Below are 17858 nucleotides of genomic sequence, written 5' to 3'. Positions count from 1 at the left end.
TTCTGTAGCCTGCCTGTTGATGTATTTTCGGTTTGAACAGTGCACAACATGAAGAGACGGAACACTGGCGGCTTGTCACAATGCCCCCCGATGACATCACAATAGCGCTGCTGCCTAGAAAACAAGCTGCGCAGAAGAAGTTGTTCTTTGGGTGGGAGGGTGGGCTAGTGGAAGGAGGGGGCAATCTCTTTTTTTCCCGGGTGGTAGGGGGATGACAGGAGAAGGGAAGCGGGTGGTGAGAAAGGTACAGAGGGCAGGGTTTGGGGGCTGGGAAGGAAAGGGAAAAGATTAGGGTTTGGGGATGATGAAAGGGCTTTCTACGGGTAAGGATGGCAAAGGGTGGCAGTGACGGAAAGTCAGGCAACCTGTCCTGTCCGTCTTTTTGTATCGTGAATTGGAAAGACTGCAAGGGGGAGGGGAGTTGCTTGCGCCCTAAAGGAGGAGTTATTCAGATTCATTGCAGTGGGCGGCGGCTGCAAAACGCACCATTCTTCTTGTTTTTGCTCTGCAAAGCAGCCTTTTCAAGGGTTGGCTTGGGTGACAAAATGTCTTGTGTAGGCGTGGGTTTGTCTCCCTCTCGCTCTCTCTCCCTAAGATGTGTCCGGCATAGGCCAGGGTGCCACTCGAGGCCCAAACCAATTCTGGTTATCGCTTCTCGGCCTTTTGGCTAAGATCAAGTGTAGTATCTGTTCTTATCAGTTTAATATCTGATACGTCCCCTATCTGGGGACCATATATTAAATGGATTTTTAGAACAGGGAGATGGAAAAAGAGCTTGCTCTGTCCACTCCACGCATTGACCTGGTATTGCAGTACCTCCAGGAACGGTGCACCCCTTCTTAACCCAGTTTCCAAAAGCAGAACTCGATTCACCTGATTCATATTAGCCCGATTAGCGAATTGAAATGAATTTTTATCTAACACACTTTTTACTTGCTTTATTCATCCAAATAGCAAACTCATCACCACTCAACTTCACCAACTCTGCTATGTCCCGTGCAGTATCTTGTTGTCAGTCTAATCTAGATCATGTGTAATTGAATGGAATAGATCCCTTTTGGACAAAGTGGAGTCAGATGCTGCAGTGACCACAGGTGTGAGAGGATCTACAATTGGCATCTGGTGTTATCTCTCTGCTTCCACTCCAAATAAAGTTACCTGTTGTTACCTGAACGTCAAATACTAAGAATGGGCGGCCTATGAAAGAATTAGTACTTTCATTAAGTATACTAAACCGGCTAATTGGGAATAGACAAACTGTAAAAAGCCCTCTGAGAAAGCCCCTCTCTAACCTTTGTTAGTAAGCTTTTCTGTAGCCTGCCTGTTGATGTATTTTCGGTTTGAACAGTGCACAACATGAAGAGACGGAACACTGGCGGCTTGTCACAATGCCCCCCGATGACATCACAATAGCGCTGCTGCCTAGAAAACAAGCTGCGCAGAAGAAGTTGTTCTTTGGGTGGGAGGGTGGGCTAGTGGAAGGAGGGGGCAATCTCTTTTTTTCCCGGGTGGTAGGGGGATGACAGGAGAAGGGAAGCGGGTGGTGAGAAAGGTACAGAGGGCAGGGTTTGGGGGCTGGGAAGGAAAGGGAAAAGATTAGGGTTTGGGGATGATGAAAGGGCTTTCTACGGGTAAGGATGGCAAAGGGTGGCAGTGACGGAAAGTCAGGCAACCTGTCCTGTCCGTCTTTTTGTATCGTGAATTGGAAAGACTGCAAGGGGGAGGGGAGTTGCTTGCGCCCTAAAGGAGGAGTTATTCAGATTCATTGCAGTGGGCGGCGGCTGCAAAACGCACCATTCTTCTTGTTTTTGCTCTGCAAAGCAGCCTTTTCAAGGGTTGGCTTGGGTGACAAAATGTCTTGTGTAGGCGTGGGTTTGTCTCCCTCTCGCTCTCTCTCCCTAAGATGTGTCCGGCATAGGCCAGGGTGCCACTCGAGGCCCAAACCAATTCTGGTTATCGCTTCTCGGCCTTTTGGCTAAGATCAAGTGTAGTATCTGTTCTTATCAGTTTAATATCTGATACGTCCCCTATCTGGGGACCATATATTAAATGGATTTTTAGAACAGGGAGATGGAAAAAGAGCTTGCTCTGTCCACTCCACGCATTGACCTGGTATTGCAGTACCTCCAGGAACGGTGCACCCCTTCTTAACCCAGTTTCCAAAAGCAGAACTCGATTCACCTGATTCATATTAGCCCGATTAGCGAATTGAAATGAATTTTTATCTAACACACTTTTTACTTGCTTTATTCATCCAAATAGCAAACTCATCACCACTCAACTTCACCAACTCTGCTATGTCCCGTGCAGTATCTTGTTGTCAGTCTAATCTAGATCATGTGTAATTGAATGGAATAGATCCCTTTTGGACAAAGTGGAGTCAGATGCTGCAGTGACCACAGGTGTGAGAGGATCTACAATTGGCATCTGGTGTTATCTCTCTGCTTCCACTCCAAATAAAGTTACCTGTTGTTACCTGAACGTCAAATACTAAGAATGGGCGGCCTATGAAAGAATTAGTACTTTCATTAAGTATACTAAACCGGCTAATTGGGAATAGACAAACTGTAAAAAGCCCTCTGAGAAAGCCCCTCTCTAACCTTTGTTAGTAAGCTTTTCTGTAGCCTGCCTGTTGATGTATTTTCGGTTTGAACAGTGCACAACATGAAGAGACGGAACACTGGCGGCTTGTCACAATGCCCCCCGATGACATCACAATAGCGCTGCTGCCTAGAAAACAAGCTGCGCAGAAGAAGTTGTTCTTTGGGTGGGAGGGTGGGCTAGTGGAAGGAGGGGGCAATCTCTTTTTTTCCCGGGTGGTAGGGGGATGACAGGAGAAGGGAAGCGGGTGGTGAGAAAGGTACAGAGGGCAGGGTTTGGGGGCTGGGAAGGAAAGGGAAAAGATTAGGGTTTGGGGATGATGAAAGGGCTTTCTACGGGTAAGGATGGCAAAGGGTGGCAGTGACGGAAAGTCAGGCAACCTGTCCTGTCCGTCTTTTTGTATCGTGAATTGGAAAGACTGCAAGGGGGAGGGGAGTTGCTTGCGCCCTAAAGGAGGAGTTATTCAGATTCATTGCAGTGGGCGGCGGCTGCAAAACGCACCATTCTTCTTGTTTTTGCTCTGCAAAGCAGCCTTTTCAAGGGTTGGCTTGGGTGACAAAATGTCTTGTGTAGGCGTGGGTTTGTCTCCCTCTCGCTCTCTCTCCCTAAGATGTGTCCGGCATAGGCCAGGGTGCCACTCGAGGCCCAAACCAATTCTGGTTATCGCTTCTCGGCCTTTTGGCTAAGATCAAGTGTAGTGTTGTTCGAAGAGGTGGTTTAAGCTCCAGGCCACCTTAGTACAATGATACAATGCACACTGGAAGGTTGCGCTTGCTAGTACTCTGGGTGGATAGTATATTCATCAAGAGGAAAACATGGCCCTACCAGGATCGAGGCTATTAGACTGAGTAAGGGTGGGGGGCTATGGTACAACGTGCCCCAGGACTGACGACCCTGGAGTGAGTCTGAGCTTGCTGGCTTGGGACCCCGGCAAGCCTTGGGCTCTGTAGCACACCGTACCTTGCCTTTTCATACTTTTTGAGCATATTACCCTATCCTGGCCTTCTGGCTAGGAAGGGAAATTTTTATAATCCCGGTCGGAGGTCTGGTCAGCTTTGGGCTGAGAAACTAACACCCGGTTGGAGGTCCGGGTCAGCTTCGGCTGAGAAACCAACACCCGGTTGGAGGTCTGGGTCAGCTTCGGCTGAGAAACCAACACCCGGTTGGAGGTCCGGTTAGCCTTGGGCTGAGAAACCAACACCGGTTGACGGTCCGGGCAGTTTCGGCTGCGAAACCAACAACTAGTAGCTCTCTACTCCACTTGGGTAAGATGCCTGGGTGGACGCTGGGAGCAACAACAAGGCTCAACCAGGCTTCGGCTTGGTGGAGCACCGAAGATCCCTGACCCTTGCTGTGGCCTTCTGGCTCGGAGGGACGGGGTTGATTTTTGGGGACCCTCTCCTCACGGTGGGGTCCACACGAATCCTAGCCTTTGCACTGTTTTTGGTGTGACTTCGGTCATGCATTTTTTGTGGTGCTTTGGAAAGCTTCATTAAATCAAAATCTGTTCTTATCAGTTTAATATCTGATACGTCCCCTATCTGGGGACCATATATTAAATGGATTTTTAGAACAGGGAGATGGAAAAAGAGCTTGCTCTGTCCACTCCACGCATTGACCTGGTATTGCAGTACCTCCAGGAACGGTGCACCCCTTCTTAACCCAGTTTCCAAAAGCAGAACTCGATTCACCTGATTCATATTAGCCCGATTAGCGAATTGAAATGAATTTTTATCTAACACACTTTTTACTTGCTTTATTCATCCAAATAGCAAACTCATCACCACTCAACTTCACCAACTCTGCTATGTCCCGTGCAGTATCTTGTTGTCAGTCTAATCTAGATCATGTGTAATTGAATGGAATAGATCCCTTTTGGACAAAGTGGAGTCAGATGCTGCAGTGACCACAGGTGTGAGAGGATCTACAATTGGCATCTGGTGTTATCTCTCTGCTTCCACTCCAAATAAAGTTACCTGTTGTTACCTGAACGTCAAATACTAAGAATGGGCGGCCTATGAAAGAATTAGTACTTTCATTAAGTATACTAAACCGGCTAATTGGGAATAGACAAACTGTAAAAAGCCCTCTGAGAAAGCCCCTCTCTAACCTTTGTTAGTAAGCTTTTCTGTAGCCTGCCTGTTGATGTATTTTCGGTTTGAACAGTGCACAACATGAAGAGACGGAACACTGGCGGCTTGTCACAATGCCCCCCGATGACATCACAATAGCGCTGCTGCCTAGAAAACAAGCTGCGCAGAAGAAGTTGTTCTTTGGGTGGGAGGGTGGGCTAGTGGAAGGAGGGGGCAATCTCTTTTTTTCCCGGGTGGTAGGGGGATGACAGGAGAAGGGAAGCGGGTGGTGAGAAAGGTACAGAGGGCAGGGTTTGGGGGCTGGGAAGGAAAGGGAAAAGATTAGGGTTTGGGGATGATGAAAGGGCTTTCTACGGGTAAGGATGGCAAAGGGTGGCAGTGACGGAAAGTCAGGCAACCTGTCCTGTCCGTCTTTTTGTATCGTGAATTGGAAAGACTGCAAGGGGGAGGGGAGTTGCTTGCGCCCTAAAGGAGGAGTTATTCAGATTCATTGCAGTGGGCGGCGGCTGCAAAACGCACCATTCTTCTTGTTTTTGCTCTGCAAAGCAGCCTTTTCAAGGGTTGGCTTGGGTGACAAAATGTCTTGTGTAGGCGTGGGTTTGTCTCCCTCTCGCTCTCTCTCCCTAAGATGTGTCCGGCATAGGCCAGGGTGCCACTCGAGGCCCAAACCAATTCTGGTTATCGCTTCTCGGCCTTTTGGCTAAGATCAAGTGTAGTATCTGTTCTTATCAGTTTAATATCTGATACGTCCCCTATCTGGGGACCATATATTAAATGGATTTTTAGAACAGGGAGATGGAAAAAGAGCTTGCTCTGTCCACTCCACGCATTGACCTGGTATTGCAGTACCTCCAGGAACGGTGCACCCCTTCTTAACCCAGTTTCCAAAAGCAGAACTCGATTCACCTGATTCATATTAGCCCGATTAGCGAATTGAAATGAATTTTTATCTAACACACTTTTTACTTGCTTTATTCATCCAAATAGCAAACTCATCACCACTCAACTTCACCAACTCTGCTATGTCCCGTGCAGTATCTTGTTGTCAGTCTAATCTAGATCATGTGTAATTGAATGGAATAGATCCCTTTTGGACAAAGTGGAGTCAGATGCTGCAGTGACCACAGGTGTGAGAGGATCTACAATTGGCATCTGGTGTTATCTCTCTGCTTCCACTCCAAATAAAGTTACCTGTTGTTACCTGAACGTCAAATACTAAGAATGGGCGGCCTATGAAAGAATTAGTACTTTCATTAAGTATACTAAACCGGCTAATTGGGAATAGACAAACTGTAAAAAGCCCTCTGAGAAAGCCCCTCTCTAACCTTTGTTAGTAAGCTTTTCTGTAGCCTGCCTGTTGATGTATTTTCGGTTTGAACAGTGCACAACATGAAGAGACGGAACACTGGCGGCTTGTCACAATGCCCCCCGATGACATCACAATAGCGCTGCTGCCTAGAAAACAAGCTGCGCAGAAGAAGTTGTTCTTTGGGTGGGAGGGTGGGCTAGTGGAAGGAGGGGGCAATCTCTTTTTTTCCCGGGTGGTAGGGGGATGACAGGAGAAGGGAAGCGGGGTGGTGAGAAAGGTACAGAGGGCAGGGTTTGGGGGCTGGGAAGGAAAGGGAAAAGATTAGGGTTTGGGGATGATGAAAGGGCTTTCTACGGGTAAGGATGGCAAAGGGTGGCAGTGACGGAAAGTCAGGCAACCTGTCCTGTCCGTCTTTTTGTATCGTGAATTGGAAAGACTGCAAGGGGGAGGGGAGTTGCTTGCGCCCTAAAGGAGGAGTTATTCAGATTCATTGCAGTGGGCGGCGGCTGCAAAACGCACCATTCTTCTTGTTTTTGCTCTGCAAAGCAGCCTTTTCAAGGGTTGGCTTGGGTGACAAAATGTCTTGTGTAGGCGTGGGTTTGTCTCCCTCTCGCTCTCTCTCCCTAAGATGTGTCCGGCATAGGCCAGGGTGCCACTCGAGGCCCAAACCAATTCTGGTTATCGCTTCTCGGCCTTTTGGCTAAGATCAAGTGTAGTATCTGTTCTTATCAGTTTAATATCTGATACGTCCCCTATCTGGGGACCATATATTAAATGGATTTTTTAGAACAGGGAGATGGAAAAAGAGCTTGCTCTGTCCACTCCACGCATTGACCTGGTATTGCAGTACCTCCAGGAACGGTGCACCCCTTCTTAACCCAGTTTCCAAAAGCAGAACTCGATTCACCTGATTCATATTAGCCCGATTAGCGAATTGAAATGAATTTTTATCTAACACACTTTTTACTTGCTTTATTCATCCAAATAGCAAACTCATCACCACTCAACTTCACCAACTCTGCTATGTCCCGTGCAGTATCTTGTTGTCAGTCTAATCTAGATCATGTGTAATTGAATGGAATAGATCCCTTTTGGACAAAGTGGAGTCAGATGCTGCAGTGACCACAGGTGTGAGAGGATCTACAATTGGCATCTGGTGTTATCTCTCTGCTTCCACTCCAAATAAAGTTACCTGTTGTTACCTGAACGTCAAATACTAAGAATGGGCGGCCTATGAAAGAATTAGTACTTTCATTAAGTATACTAAACCGGCTAATTGGGAATAGACAAACTGTAAAAAGCCCTCTGAGAAAGCCCCTCTCTAACCTTTGTTAGTAAGCTTTTCTGTAGCCTGCCTGTTGATGTATTTTCGGTTTGAACAGTGCACAACATGAAGAGACGGAACACTGGCGGCTTGTCACAATGCCCCCCGATGACATCACAATAGCGCTGCTGCCTAGAAAACAAGCTGCGCAGAAGAAGTTGTTCTTTGGGTGGGAGGGTGGGCTAGTGGAAGGAGGGGGCAATCTCTTTTTTTCCCGGGTGGTAGGGGGATGACAGGAGAAGGGAAGCGGGTGGTGAGAAAGGTACAGAGGGCAGGGTTTGGGGGCTGGGAAGGAAAGGGAAAAGATTAGGGTTTGGGGATGATGAAAGGGCTTTCTACGGGTAAGGATGGCAAAGGGTGGCAGTGACGGAAAGTCAGGCAACCTGTCCTGTCCGTCTTTTTGTATCGTGAATTGGAAAGACTGCAAGGGGGAGGGGAGTTGCTTGCGCCCTAAAGGAGGAGTTATTCAGATTCATTGCAGTGGGCGGCGGCTGCAAAACGCACCATTCTTCTTGTTTTTGCTCTGCAAAGCAGCCTTTTCAAGGGTTGGCTTGGGTGACAAAATGTCTTGTGTAGGCGTGGGTTTGTCTCCCTCTCGCTCTCTCTCCCTAAGATGTGTCCGGCATAGGCCAGGGTGCCACTCGAGGCCCAAACCAATTCTGGTTATCGCTTCTCGGCCTTTTGGCTAAGATCAAGTGTAGTATCTGTTCTTATCAGTTTAATATCTGATACGTCCCCTATCTGGGGACCATATATTAAATGGATTTTTAGAACAGGGAGATGGAAAAAGAGCTTGCTCTGTCCACTCCACGCATTGACCTGGTATTGCAGTACCTCCAGGAACGGTGCACCCCTTCTTAACCCAGTTTCCAAAAGCAGAACTCGATTCACCTGATTCATATTAGCCCGATTAGCGAATTGAAATGAATTTTTATCTAACACACTTTTTACTTGCTTTATTCATCCAAATAGCAAACTCATCACCACTCAACTTCACCAACTCTGCTATGTCCCGTGCAGTATCTTGTTGTCAGTCTAATCTAGATCATGTGTAATTGAATGGAATAGATCCCTTTTGGACAAAGTGGAGTCAGATGCTGCAGTGACCACAGGTGTGAGAGGATCTACAATTGGCATCTGGTGTTATCTCTCTGCTTCCACTCCAAATAAAGTTACCTGTTGTTACCTGAACGTCAAATACTAAGAATGGGCGGCCTATGAAAGAATTAGTACTTTCATTAAGTATACTAAACCGGCTAATTGGGAATAGACAAACTGTAAAAAGCCCTCTGAGAAAGCCCCTCTCTAACCTTTGTTAGTAAGCTTTTCTGTAGCCTGCCTGTTGATGTATTTTCGGTTTGAACAGTGCACAACATGAAGAGACGGAACACTGGCGGCTTGTCACAATGCCCCCCGATGACATCACAATAGCGCTGCTGCCTAGAAAACAAGCTGCGCAGAAGAAGTTGTTCTTTGGGTGGGAGGGTGGGCTAGTGGAAGGAGGGGGCAATCTCTTTTTTTCCCGGGTGGTAGGGGGATGACAGGAGAAGGGAAGCGGGTGGTGAGAAAGGTACAGAGGGCAGGGTTTGGGGGCTGGGAAGGAAAGGGAAAAGATTAGGGTTTGGGGATGATGAAAGGGCTTTCTACGGGTAAGGATGGCAAAGGGTGGCAGTGACGGAAAGTCAGGCAACCTGTCCTGTCCGTCTTTTTGTATCGTGAATTGGAAAGACTGCAAGGGGGAGGGGAGTTGCTTGCGCCCTAAAGGAGGAGTTATTCAGATTCATTGCAGTGGGCGGCGGCTGCAAAACGCACCATTCTTCTTGTTTTTGCTCTGCAAAGCAGCCTTTTCAAGGGTTGGCTTGGGTGACAAAATGTCTTGTGTAGGCGTGGGTTTGTCTCCCTCTCGCTCTCTCTCCCTAAGATGTGTCCGGCATAGGCCAGGGTGCCACTCGAGGCCCAAACCAATTCTGGTTATCGCTTCTCGGCCTTTTGGCTAAGATCAAGTGTAGTATCTGTTCTTATCAGTTTAATATCTGATACGTCCCCTATCTGGGGACCATATATTAAATGGATTTTTAGAACAGGGAGATGGAAAAAGAGCTTGCTCTGTCCACTCCACGCATTGACCTGGTATTGCAGTACCTCCAGGAACGGTGCACCCCTTCTTAACCCAGTTTCCAAAAGCAGAACTCGATTCACCTGATTCATATTAGCCCGATTAGCGAATTGAAATGAATTTTTATCTAACACACTTTTTACTTGCTTTATTCATCCAAATAGCAAACTCATCACCACTCAACTTCACCAACTCTGCTATGTCCCGTGCAGTATCTTGTTGTCAGTCTAATCTAGATCATGTGTAATTGAATGGAATAGATCCCTTTTGGACAAAGTGGAGTCAGATGCTGCAGTGACCACAGGTGTGAGAGGATCTACAATTGGCATCTGGTGTTATCTCTCTGCTTCCACTCCAAATAAAGTTACCTGTTGTTACCTGAACGTCAAATACTAAAAATGGGCGGCCTATGAAAGAATTAGTACTTTCATTAAGTATACTAAACCGGCTAATTGGGAATAGACAAACTGTAAAAAGCCCTCTGAGAAAGCCCCTCTCTAACCTTTGTTAGTAAGCTTTTCTGTAGCCTGCCTGTTGATGTATTTTCGGTTTGAACAGTGCACAACATGAAGAGACGGAACACTGGCGGCTTGTCACAATGCCCCCCGATGACATCACAATAGCGCTGCTGCCTAGAAAACAAGCTGCGCAGAAGAAGTTGTTCTTTGGGTGGGAGGGTGGGCTAGTGGAAGGAGGGGGCAATCTCTTTTTTTCCCGGGTGGTAGGGGGATGACAGGAGAAGGGAAGCGGGTGGTGAGAAAGGTACAGAGGGCAGGGTTTGGGGGCTGGGAAGGAAAGGGAAAAGATTAGGGTTTGGGGATGATGAAAGGGCTTTCTACGGGTAAGGATGGCAAAGGGTGGCAGTGACGGAAAGTCAGGCAACCTGTCCTGTCCGTCTTTTTGTATCGTGAATTGGAAAGACTGCAAGGGGGAGGGGAGTTGCTTGCGCCCTAAAGGAGGAGTTATTCAGATTCATTGCAGTGGGCGGCGGCTGCAAAACGCACCATTCTTCTTGTTTTTGCTCTGCAAAGCAGCCTTTTCAAGGGTTGGCTTGGGTGACAAAATGTCTTGTGTAGGCGTGGGTTTGTCTCCCTCTCGCTCTCTCTCCCTAAGATGTGTCCGGCATAGGCCAGGGTGCCACTCGAGGCCCAAACCAATTCTGGTTATCGCTTCTCGGCCTTTTGGCTAAGATCAAGTGTAGTATCTGTTCTTATCAGTTTAATATCTGATACGTCCCCTATCTGGGGACCATATATTAAATGGATTTTTAGAACAGGGAGATGGAAAAAGAGCTTGCTCTGTCCACTCCACGCATTGACCTGGTATTGCAGTACCTCCAGGAACGGTGCACCCCTTCTTAACCCAGTTTCCAAAAGCAGAACTCGATTCACCTGATTCATATTAGCCCGATTAGCGAATTGAAATGAATTTTTATCTAACACACTTTTTACTTGCTTTATTCATCCAAATAGCAAACTCATCACCACTCAACTTCACCAACTCTGCTATGTCCCGTGCAGTATCTTGTTGTCAGTCTAATCTAGATCATGTGTAATTGAATGGAATAGATCCCTTTTGGACAAAGTGGAGTCAGATGCTGCAGTGACCACAGGTGTGAGAGGATCTACAATTGGCATCTGGTGTTATCTCTCTGCTTCCACTCCAAATAAAGTTACCTGTTGTTACCTGAACGTCAAATACTAAAAATGGGCGGCCTATGAAAGAATTAGTACTTTCATTAAGTATACTAAACCGGCTAATTGGGAATAGACAAACTGTAAAAAGCCCTCTGAGAAAGCCCCTCTCTAACCTTTGTTAGTAAGCTTTTCTGTAGCCTGCCTGTTGATGTATTTTCGGTTTGAACAGTGCACAACATGAAGAGACGGAACACTGGCGGCTTGTCACAATGCCCCCCGATGACATCACAATAGCGCTGCTGCCTAGAAAACAAGCTGCGCAGAAGAAGTTGTTCTTTGGGTGGGAGGGTGGGCTAGTGGAAGGAGGGGGCAATCTCTTTTTTTCCCGGGTGGTAGGGGGATGACAGGAGAAGGGAAGCGGGTGGTGAGAAAGGTACAGAGGGCAGGGTTTGGGGGCTGGGAAGGAAAGGGAAAAGATTAGGGTTTGGGGATGATGAAAGGGCTTTCTACGGGTAAGGATGGCAAAGGGTGGCAGTGACGGAAAGTCAGGCAACCTGTCCTGTCCGTCTTTTTGTATCGTGAATTGGAAAGACTGCAAGGGGGAGGGGAGTTGCTTGCGCCCTAAAGGAGGAGTTATTCAGATTCATTGCAGTGGGCGGCGGCTGCAAAACGCACCATTCTTCTTGTTTTTGCTCTGCAAAGCAGCCTTTTCAAGGGTTGGCTTGGGTGACAAAATGTCTTGTGTAGGCGTGGGTTTGTCTCCCTCTCGCTCTCTCTCCCTAAGATGTGTCCGGCATAGGCCAGGGTGCCACTCGAGGCCCAAACCAATTCTGGTTATCGCTTCTCGGCCTTTTGGCTAAGATCAAGTGTAGTATCTGTTCTTATCAGTTTAATATCTGATACGTCCCCTATCTGGGGACCATATATTAAATGGATTTTTAGAACAGGGAGATGGAAAAAGAGCTTGCTCTGTCCACTCCACGCATTGACCTGGTATTGCAGTACCTCCAGGAACGGTGCACCCCTTCTTAACCCAGTTTCCAAAAGCAGAACTCGATTCACCTGATTCATATTAGCCCGATTAGCGAATTGAAATGAATTTTTATCTAACACACTTTTTACTTGCTTTATTCATCCAAATAGCAAACTCATCACCACTCAACTTCACCAACTCTGCTATGTCCCGTGCAGTATCTTGTTGTCAGTCTAATCTAGATCATGTGTAATTGAATGGAATAGATCCCTTTTGGACAAAGTGGAGTCAGATGCTGCAGTGACCACAGGTGTGAGAGGATCTACAATTGGCATCTGGTGTTATCTCTCTGCTTCCACTCCAAATAAAGTTACCTGTTGTTACCTGAACGTCAAATACTAAGAATGGGCGGCCTATGAAAGAATTAGTACTTTCATTAAGTATACTAAACCGGCTAATTGGGAATAGACAAACTGTAAAAAGCCCTCTGAGAAAGCCCCTCTCTAACCTTTGTTAGTAAGCTTTTCTGTAGCCTGCCTGTTGATGTATTTTCGGTTTGAACAGTGCACAACATGAAGAGACGGAACACTGGCGGCTTGTCACAATGCCCCCCGATGACATCACAATAGCGCTGCTGCCTAGAAAACAAGCTGCGCAGAAGAAGTTGTTCTTTGGGTGGGAGGGTGGGCTAGTGGAAGGAGGGGGCAATCTCTTTTTTTCCCGGGTGGTAGGGGGATGACAGGAGAAGGGAAGCGGGTGGTGAGAAAGGTACAGAGGGCAGGGTTTGGGGGCTGGGAAGGAAAGGGAAAAGATTAGGGTTTGGGGATGATGAAAGGGCTTTCTACGGGTAAGGATGGCAAAGGGTGGCAGTGACGGAAAGTCAGGCAACCTGTCCTGTCCGTCTTTTTGTATCGTGAATTGGAAAGACTGCAAGGGGGAGGGGAGTTGCTTGCGCCCTAAAGGAGGAGTTATTCAGATTCATTGCAGTGGGCGGCGGCTGCAAAACGCACCATTCTTCTTGTTTTTGCTCTGCAAAGCAGCCTTTTCAAGGGTTGCCTTGGGTGACAAAATGTCTTGTGTAGGCGTGGGTTTGTCTCCCTCTCGCTCTCTCTCCCTAAGATGTGTCCGGCATAGGCCAGGGTGCCACTCGAGGCCCAAACCAATTCTGGTTATCGCTTCTCGGCCTTTTGGCTAAGATCAAGTGTAGTATCTGTTCTTATCAGTTTAATATCTGATACGTCCCCTATCTGGGGACCATATATTAAATGGATTTTTAGAACAGGGAGATGGAAAAAGAGCTTGCTCTGTCCACTCCACGCATTGACCTGGTATTGCAGTACCTCCAGGAACGGTGCACCCCTTCTTAACCCAGTTTCCAAAAGCAGAACTCGATTCACCTGATTCATATTAGCCCGATTAGCGAATTGAAATGAATTTTTATCTAACACACTTTTTACTTGCTTTATTCATCCAAATAGCAAACTCATCACCACTCAACTTCACCAACTCTGCTATGTCCCGTGCAGTATCTTGTTGTCAGTCTAATCTAGATCATGTGTAATTGAATGGAATAGATCCCTTTTGGACAAAGTGGAGTCAGATGCTGCAGTGACCACAGGTGTGAGAGGATCTACAATTGGCATCTGGTGTTATCTCTCTGCTTCCACTCCAAATAAAGTTACCTGTTGTTACCTGAACGTCAAATACTAAGAATGGGCGGCCTATGAAAGAATTAGTACTTTCATTAAGTATACTAAACCGGCTAATTGGGAATAGACAAACTGTAAAAAGCCCTCTGAGAAAGCCCCTCTCTAACCTTTGTTAGTAAGCTTTTCTGTAGCCTGCCTGTTGATGTATTTTCGGTTTGAACAGTGCACAACATGAAGAGACGGAACACTGGCGGCTTGTCACAATGCCCCCCGATGACATCACAATAGCGCTGCTGCCTAGAAAACAAGCTGCGCAGAAGAAGTTGTTCTTTGGGTGGGAGGGTGGGCTAGTGGAAGGAGGGGGCAATCTCTTTTTTTCCCGGGTGGTAGGGGGATGACAGGAGAAGGGAAGCGGGTGGTGAGAAAGGTACAGAGGGCAGGGTTTGGGGGCTGGGAAGGAAAGGGAAAAGATTAGGGTTTGGGGATGATGAAAGGGCTTTCTACGGGTAAGGATGGCAAAGGGTGGCAGTGACGGAAAGTCAGGCAACCTGTCCTGTCCGTCTTTTTGTATCGTGAATTGGAAAGACTGCAAGGGGGAGGGGAGTTGCTTGCGCCCTAAAGGAGGAGTTATTCAGATTCATTGCAGTGGGCGGCGGCTGCAAAACGCACCATTCTTCTTGTTTTTGCTCTGCAAAGCAGCCTTTTCAAGGGTTGGCTTGGGTGACAAAATGTCTTGTGTAGGCGTGGGTTTGTCTCCCTCTCGCTCTCTCTCCCTAAGATGTGTCCGGCATAGGCCAGGGTGCCACTCGAGGCCCAAACCAATTCTGGTTATCGCTTCTCGGCCTTTTGGCTAAGATCAAGTGTAGTATCTGTTCTTATCAGTTTAATATCTGATACGTCCCCTATCTGGGGACCATATATTAAATGGATTTTTAGAACAGGGAGATGGAAAAAGAGCTTGCTCTGTCCACTCCATGCATTGACCTGGTATTGCAGTACCTCCAGGAACGGTGCACCCCTTCTTAACCCAGTTTCCAAAAGCAGAACTCGATTCACCTGATTCATATTAGCCCGATTAGCGAATTGAAATGAATTTTTATCTAACACACTTTTTACTTGCTTTATTCATCCAAATAGCAAACTCATCACCACTCAACTTCACCAACTCTGCTATGTCCCGTGCAGTATCTTGTTGTCAGTCTAATCTAGATCATGTGTAATTGAATGGAATAGATCCCTTTTGGACAAAGTGGAGTCAGATGCTGCAGTGACCACAGGTGTGAGAGGATCTACAATTGGCATCTGGTGTTATCTCTCTGCTTCCACTCCAAATAAAGTTACCTGTTGTTACCTGAACGTCAAATACTAAGAATGGGCGGCCTATGAAAGAATTAGTACTTTCATTAAGTATACTAAACCGGCTAATTGGGAATAGACAAACTGTAAAAAGCCCTCTGAGAAAGCCCCTCTCTAACCTTTGTTAGTAAGCTTTTCTGTAGCCTGCCTGTTGATGTATTTTCGGTTTGAACAGTGCACAACATGAAGAGACGGAACACTGGCGGCTTGTCACAATGCCCCCCGATGACATCACAATAGCGCTGCTGCCTAGAAAACAAGCTGCGCAGAAGAAGTTGTTCTTTGGGTGGGAGGGTGGGCTAGTGGAAGGAGGGGGCAATCTCTTTTTTTCCCGGGTGGTAGGGGGATGACAGGAGAAGGGAAGCGGGTGGTGAGAAAGGTACAGAGGGCAGGGTTTGGGGGCTGGGAAGGAAAGGGAAAAGATTAGGGTTTGGGGATGATGAAAGGGCTTTCTACGGGTAAGGATGGCAAAGGGTGGCAGTGACGGAAAGTCAGGCAACCTGTCCTGTCCGTCTTTTTGTATCGTGAATTGGAAAGACTGCAAGGGGGAGGGGAGTTGCTTGCGCCCTAAAGGAGGAGTTATTCAGATTCATTGCAGTGGGCGGCGGCTGCAAAACGCACCATTCTTCTTGTTTTTGCTCTGCAAAGCAGCCTTTTCAAGGGTTGGCTTGGGTGACAAAATGTCTTGTGTAGGCGTGGGTTTGTCTCCCTCTCGCTCTCTCTCCCTAAGATGTGTCCGGCATAGGCCAGGGTGCCACTCGAGGCCCAAACCAATTCTGGTTATCGCTTCTCGGCCTTTTGGCTAAGATCAAGTGTAGTATCTGTTCTTATCAGTTTAATATCTGATACGTCCCCTATCTGGGGACCATATATTAAATGGATTTTTAGAACAGGGAGATGGAAAAAGAGCTTGCTCTGTCCACTCCACGCATTGACCTGGTATTGCAGTACCTCCAGGAACGGTGCACCCCTTCTTAACCCAGTTTCCAAAAGCAGAACTCGATTCACCTGATTCATATTAGCCCGATTAGCGAATTGAAATGAATTTTTATCTAACACACTTTTTACTTGCTTTATTCATCCAAATAGCAAACTCATCACCACTCAACTTCACCAACTCTGCTATGTCCCGTGCAGTATCTTGTTGTCAGTCTAATCTAGATCATGTGTAATTGAATGGAATAGATCCCTTTTGGACAAAGTGGAGTCAGATGCTGCAGTGACCACAGGTGTGAGAGGATCTACAATTGGCATCTGGTGTTATCTCTCTGCTTCCACTCCAAATAAAGTTACCTGTTGTTACCTGAACGTCAAATACTAAGAATGGGCGGCCTATGAAAGAATTAGTACTTTCATTAAGTATACTAAACCGGCTAATTGGGAATAGACAAACTGTAAAAAGCCCTCTGAGAAAGCCCCTCTCTAACCTTTGTTAGTAAGCTTTTCTGTAGCCTGCCTGTTGATGTATTTTCGGTTTGAACAGTGCACAACATGAAGAGACGGGACACTGGCGGCTTGTCACAATGCCCCCCGATGACATCACAATAGCGCTGCTGCCTAGAAAACAAGCTGCGCAGAAGAAGTTGTTCTTTGGGTGGGAGGGTGGGCTAGTGGAAGGAGGGGGCAATCTCTTTTTTTCCCGGGTGGTAGGGGGATGACAGGAGAAGGGAAGCGGGTGGTGAGAAAGGTACAGAGGGCAGGGTTTGGGGGCTGGGAAGGAAAGGGAAAAGATTAGGGTTTGGGGATGATGAAAGGGCTTTCTACGGGTAAGGATGGCAAAGGGTGGCAGTGACGGAAAGTCAGGCAACCTGTCCTGTCCGTCTTTTTGTATCGTGAATTGGAAAGACTGCAAGGGGGAGGGGAGTTGCTTGCGCCCTAAAGGAGGAGTTATTCAGATTCATTGCAGTGGGCGGCGGCTGCAAAACGCACCATTCTTCTTGTTTTTGCTCTGCAAAGCAGCCTTTTCAAGGGTTGGCTTGGGTGACAAAATGTCTTGTGTAGGCGTGGGTTTGTCTCCCTCTCGCTCTCTCTCCCTAAGATGTGTCCGGCATAGGCCAGGGTGCCACTCGAGGCCCAAACCAATTCTGGTTATCGCTTCTCGGCCTTTTGGCTAAGATCAAGTGTAGTATCTGTTCTTATCAGTTTAATATCTGATACGTCCCCTATCTGGGGACCATATATTAAATGGATTTTTAGAACAGGGAGATGGAAAAAGAGCTTGCTCTGTCCACTCCACGCATTGACCTGGTATTGCAGTACCTCCAGGAACGGTGCACCCCTTCTTAACCCAGTTTCCAAAAGCAGAACTCGATTCACCTGATTCATATTAGCCCGATTAGCGAATTGAAATGAATTTTTATCTAACACACTTTTTACTTGCTTTATTCATCCAAATAGCAAACTCATCACCACTCAACTTCACCAACTCTGCTATGTCCCGTGCAGTATCTTGTTGTCAGTCTAATCTAGATCATGTGTAATTGAATGGAATAGATCCCTTTTGGACAAAGTGGAGTCAGATGCTGCAGTGACCACAGGTGTGAGAGGATCTACAATTGGCATCTGGTGTTATCTCTCTGCTTCCACTCCAAATAAAGTTACCTGTTGTTACCTGAACGTCAAATACTAAGAATGGGCGGCCTATGAAAGAATTAGTACTTTCATTAAGTATACTAAACCGGCTAATTGGGAATAGACAAACTGTAAAAAGCCCTCTGAGAAAGCCCCTCTCTAACCTTTGTTAGTAAGCTTTTCTGTAGCCTGCCTGTTGATGTATTTTCGGTTTGAACAGTGCACAACA

At 47.0% G+C, this 17858-nt stretch overlaps 13 non-coding genes across 13 annotated transcripts; all 13 read left to right on the top strand.

The window, feature by feature from the left end:
- The first annotated feature begins 647 nt into the window (after positions 1 to 647).
- Positions 648 to 838, top strand: LOC142262838 (U2 spliceosomal RNA). The gene has a single exon (XR_012730105.1). It is a non-coding gene; the product is annotated as a U2 spliceosomal RNA (small nuclear RNA).
- Positions 839 to 1955: 1117 nt separating this feature from the next.
- On the top strand, positions 1956 to 2146 carry LOC142262836 (U2 spliceosomal RNA). The gene has a single exon (XR_012730104.1). It is a non-coding gene; the product is annotated as a U2 spliceosomal RNA (small nuclear RNA).
- A 1915-nt stretch (positions 2147 to 4061) lies between these two features.
- On the top strand, positions 4062 to 4257 carry LOC142262867 (U2 spliceosomal RNA). Its single transcript, XR_012730130.1, has one exon. It is a non-coding gene; the product is annotated as a U2 spliceosomal RNA (small nuclear RNA).
- A 1117-nt stretch (positions 4258 to 5374) lies between these two features.
- Positions 5375 to 5565, top strand: LOC142262835 (U2 spliceosomal RNA). Its single transcript, XR_012730103.1, has one exon. It is a non-coding gene; the product is annotated as a U2 spliceosomal RNA (small nuclear RNA).
- Positions 5566 to 6683: 1118 nt separating this feature from the next.
- LOC142262857 (U2 spliceosomal RNA) lies at positions 6684 to 6875 on the top strand. The gene has a single exon (XR_012730122.1). It is a non-coding gene; the product is annotated as a U2 spliceosomal RNA (small nuclear RNA).
- Positions 6876 to 7992: 1117 nt separating this feature from the next.
- LOC142262833 (U2 spliceosomal RNA) lies at positions 7993 to 8183 on the top strand. Its single transcript, XR_012730101.1, has one exon. It is a non-coding gene; the product is annotated as a U2 spliceosomal RNA (small nuclear RNA).
- A 1117-nt stretch (positions 8184 to 9300) lies between these two features.
- Positions 9301 to 9491, top strand: LOC142262832 (U2 spliceosomal RNA). Its single transcript, XR_012730100.1, has one exon. It is a non-coding gene; the product is annotated as a U2 spliceosomal RNA (small nuclear RNA).
- A 1117-nt stretch (positions 9492 to 10608) lies between these two features.
- Positions 10609 to 10799, top strand: LOC142262831 (U2 spliceosomal RNA). Its single transcript, XR_012730099.1, has one exon. It is a non-coding gene; the product is annotated as a U2 spliceosomal RNA (small nuclear RNA).
- A 1117-nt stretch (positions 10800 to 11916) lies between these two features.
- On the top strand, positions 11917 to 12107 carry LOC142262830 (U2 spliceosomal RNA). The gene has a single exon (XR_012730098.1). It is a non-coding gene; the product is annotated as a U2 spliceosomal RNA (small nuclear RNA).
- Positions 12108 to 13224: 1117 nt separating this feature from the next.
- Positions 13225 to 13415, top strand: LOC142262829 (U2 spliceosomal RNA). Its single transcript, XR_012730097.1, has one exon. It is a non-coding gene; the product is annotated as a U2 spliceosomal RNA (small nuclear RNA).
- A 1117-nt stretch (positions 13416 to 14532) lies between these two features.
- Positions 14533 to 14723, top strand: LOC142262850 (U2 spliceosomal RNA). The gene has a single exon (XR_012730116.1). It is a non-coding gene; the product is annotated as a U2 spliceosomal RNA (small nuclear RNA).
- Positions 14724 to 15840: 1117 nt separating this feature from the next.
- On the top strand, positions 15841 to 16031 carry LOC142262828 (U2 spliceosomal RNA). Its single transcript, XR_012730096.1, has one exon. It is a non-coding gene; the product is annotated as a U2 spliceosomal RNA (small nuclear RNA).
- A 1117-nt stretch (positions 16032 to 17148) lies between these two features.
- On the top strand, positions 17149 to 17339 carry LOC142262827 (U2 spliceosomal RNA). The gene has a single exon (XR_012730095.1). It is a non-coding gene; the product is annotated as a U2 spliceosomal RNA (small nuclear RNA).
- Positions 17340 to 17858: the final 519 nt, after the last annotated feature.

The sequence above is a fragment of the Anomaloglossus baeobatrachus genome, unplaced genomic scaffold (assembly GCF_048569485.1).
Source record: "Anomaloglossus baeobatrachus isolate aAnoBae1 unplaced genomic scaffold, aAnoBae1.hap1 Scaffold_2531, whole genome shotgun sequence".
In the NCBI taxonomy this organism is placed as follows: Eukaryota; Metazoa; Chordata; class Amphibia; order Anura; family Aromobatidae; genus Anomaloglossus; species Anomaloglossus baeobatrachus.
This window is presented reverse-complemented; position numbering and strand designations above follow the sequence as displayed.